The sequence below is a fragment of the Dama dama genome, chromosome 5, assembly GCF_033118175.1.
Source record: "Dama dama isolate Ldn47 chromosome 5, ASM3311817v1, whole genome shotgun sequence".
In the NCBI taxonomy this organism is placed as follows: Eukaryota; Metazoa; Chordata; class Mammalia; order Artiodactyla; family Cervidae; genus Dama; species Dama dama.
The window spans coordinates 125798810-125802718 of NC_083685.1; the positions used below are offsets into that span (position 1 = coordinate 125798810).

At 47.3% G+C, this 3909-nt stretch overlaps 1 pseudogene; it reads right to left on the minus strand.

Moving 5' to 3' along the window:
* Positions 1-283: 283 nt before the first annotated feature.
* On the minus strand, positions 284-374 carry LOC133058111 (U6 spliceosomal RNA; annotated as a pseudogene).
* Between the last annotated feature and the right edge of the window lie 3535 nt (positions 375-3909).

Below are 3909 nucleotides of genomic sequence, written 5' to 3' on the forward strand. Positions count from 1 at the left end.
TGGCTGATGGGGGCTGACCTCTGTCACCTATTATCTCCTTCTGGATAATTTACATCTTTTTAAAATTTTTTTTCCATTTATTTTTATTGGTTGAAGGCTAATTACTTTACAATATTGTAGTGGTTTTTGCCACACATTTGCATGAATCAGCCATGGATTTACATGTATTCCCCATCCCGATCCCCCCTCCCACCTCCCTCCCCACCCCATCCCTCTGGGTCTTCCCAGTGCACCAGCCCTGAGCACTTGTCTCATGCATCCAACCTGGGCTGGAGATCTGTTTAAAAATACGGAACGCTTCACGAATTTGCGCAGGGGCCATGCTAATCTCTGTATTGTTCCAATTTTAGTATATGTGCTGCCGAAGCGAGCACAGTTTACATCTTTACATGGCATCCAATGGTGGGAAGGTAGTGGAAAGAATGGGTGAGAATACGAGCTTTGGGTCAGATCTGTGCGATTTGTGATAATATATATCAGCTATTATTATTAGAAATAATTTATTACATTGCACAGCATAAGCGTTTGATGTGATGGCTGATTGCTTAATGGGAAGCTGCATGCAAAGGGTTTAGTGTCAAAGGATATCCATCCCATAAGCCCATGTTGGCTTCTTCATTGCCTCCTTCAAAGCACCCTAAGCTGTGTCTTACTCTCTGGACAAATAGTGCTTAAACAAACATGCAATGACAAAGAACAGACAATAAGCACTCTTGATCTGTGTTGAGACTCTACCCTGGACTCAGAAATTGGCTTGGGCTGAAGAGAAATCGTTTTGGGCATCTTTGCTTATCACGAATGCACCGGCTTCTGTTTTCCCTCTTATCTCGAGATGCTTTCAGGCGCGTGAGAAGCAATCATCAATCAACATTTACTCACCAGATACTTCTCTGTGTCAGGCGACAGGAAGCACTTTATCACCCTCTCAATTTAGTTTCTGTTGCAGGTGGAAGCCCAACAAGAAAGGTTTTCCCTATCCACTAGTTCCTGCTTCTGCTTCTTTTTGGAAAACCAACTCTCTGTTCAAAAGTAAGGGTATTTGGGGGTCATTTTCTTGGAATTTTGGAGATGGAAGGATACAAAATTAGTTTTCAAAGGAAAGTGGTCATGATGTATAAAAGGGACAATTTGTATAAAAAGATCTCAATTTTGGAAAAATAGTACATTCAGACTAAAGAGGGAAGTACTGTCACCAGGAAGGACTTTCCTGGTGGCTCAGTGTAAAGAGCCCGCCTGTCAATGCAAGAGACACAGGCTCCATCCTCGGGTCGGGAAGATACCCTGAAGAAGGAAATGGCAACTCACTCCAGTATTCTTGCCTGGGAAGTCCCATGGACAGAGGAGCCAAGCAGACTACAGTCCATGGGGTCACAAAGAGTTGGACACGACTGAGTGACTAAACAACATTGTTACCAGACCATTAACAGTAAGGTAATGAGATAATGGTGATTTTTATTTTCTCAGTATTCTGCATCTTGTAAAATTCCTATAGCGAGTATATTACATTTAAATCAGGGAACAAAAGTTAAAAATTGAAAAAAAAACACTAAAGAAATTTTCTTAAGCTGGATGGGGAACACACACACACATTTTATTATTCTTCTTTATCATTTTTTTTCTAGGTTTATGTACTTTGCGTGAAGTATTTAATGCAACCTACAAAATATTTTTGTAGGTTGCAGAACCTCTTATTTTAATATAATTTCATCTGTAAGCTACCTTAATTGGAGCAGGAAGCTCCCTGGAGGCTGGCTCCCTCTGCCCTGCCCTCCAAGATCTAGACACTGCCCCGAGGGGGGCCAGGACCTCAGGAGGGCGCTCTGGGGTCCTCCTTCTGCAGGTGGGAACCCTCAGGCCTGGGGGGAATGGCAGGAGTGGAGCTAGACTGCACTTTCAACTGCTTACTGGTTCCCCCGCCGCCCACATACTGGCTCTCTTCATTCCAGTTTCCTTCTAGTTTGTCTTCGCGCCCCCCTTAAAACTCTCAAGGCTCTAGTGCGTGAGCATGTGTGTGTTCTCAGTTATGTCCGACTGTGCGACCCCATGGACTGTAGGCTCCTCTGTCCAGGGGGTTTTCCAGGCGAGAATCCTGGAGTGAGTGGCCATTTCCTCCTCCACGGGATCTTCCCAACCAAGGGTTGAACCCAGGTCCCCTGCAATGGCTGGCTGCTGGAAAGCTCTGATTTTCCACCAGGTGGCGCTACCGCTCAAGTTTGTCTTTCGTTCCCCGCAGAGCCCAGCCTGTTTCCCGAGCGCCCTCCCTCCCCGTCTCCCGGGGCTCGGGGTGCTCTCTGAAGAGTAGAGAAAGAATGGGTTCAGCCCTCAGTGAGCTGGGCGTGCCTGGGGGCCCGGGGGGACGATCGACCCTCCGTGACGTTTTCCCAGTGGCTGTTGGGCACGCTTCCTGCCGGGCTCCTGAGCGCAGCCAGTAGGGACCACATCCCTTAGGTGCCTCTGACTTTCTGACCTGCCTCTTTCACAGCGCCTCCCCGCCCTGAGTCACACGGTGGTCTCGCCTCAGTACTTCGGAGAGAAACAGGATCCTCCAGCATCATCCTGCACAACTGTCTTCCCTCCTCGCTCAGGGGCTCAGCCGTGTCTGACGCTTTGCAACCCCATGGGCTGTAGCCCACCAGGCTCCTCTGTCATGGGATTCTCCAGGCAAGAATACTGGAGTGTATTTTGGTCCAGTGCAGTGCTGGCATCTGCCCTGGGAAGCCTGGACTTCTTCAGAGACTCTTGTACGTGGGTGTCTGCCCAGGTCAGCCTTCACCAGGTTTCGCCAGCTGTGGCCGAGAAGGGCTGGGACCAGCCCCTTGGCTTTTGCTGGTTCCGCAGCCCCTTGCAAGATCTGGCTGTCTGTTACTCAGCGCACAGATGAGTGAGACCGCTCCCGGGTCCCTTGGTGTATGGTGCTGGATCCCATAACTCCCACAGAGGCAGCTTTGTTGTGGACGCTGACTTTTAGCTCTTAAAAGGGGGGTTAAAAAGGAGGGATGTGTTTTGCCATTGTGATGCTTGCTCCTTGGAAGAAAAGCTATGACCAACCTAGACAGCATATTAAAAAGCAGAGACATTACTTTGCCAACAAAGGTCTGTCTAGTCAAAGCTATGGGTTTTCCAGTAGTCATGTATGGAAGTGAGAGTTGGACTATAAAAAAAGCTGAGGGCTGAAGAATTCATGCTTTTGAACTGTGGTGTTGGAGAAGACTCTTGAGAGTCCCTTGGACTGCAGGGAGATCCAACCAGTCCATCCTGAAGGAGATCAGTTCTGGGTGTTCATTGGAAGGACTGATGCTGAAGCTGAAACTCCAATATATTGTTTTGGCCACCTGATGTGAAGAACTGACTCACTGGAAAAGACCCTGATGCTGGGAAAGATTGAAGGCAGGAGAAGGGGACGACAGAGGATGAGATAGTTGGATGGCATCACCGACTCAATGGACTTGAGTTTGAGCAAGCTCTGGGAATTGGTGATGGACAGGGAGGCCTGGTGTGCTGCAGTCCATGGGATCACAAAGAGTCAGACACGAGTGAGTGACTGAACTGACTGAAAAAGGAGGGATGTGTTTTGCTAGTGTGATGCTGTAGCGCATTCCTTTTCTTTCTTGTATTTTATTGAATTTTTAATTCAATAAAGTCCTTGTCTGCCAAACACTTGCTAGTTTTCATTTGTAATTTTGCCTTATGTATTATATCGACCTGTGAATTTTCTTTTCTAAAAAAAAAAAAGTTTATTTATTTTTAATTGGAGGATAATTGTTTTACAGTATTGCATTGGTTTCTGCATTATTCAACATGAGTCCGTCAGAGGCATACATGTGTCCCCTCCCTCTTGAATTCCCCTCCCACCTGCCACCCCACCCCAGCCCTCTAGGTTGTCACAGAGCACCGGGTTTGAGCTCATGA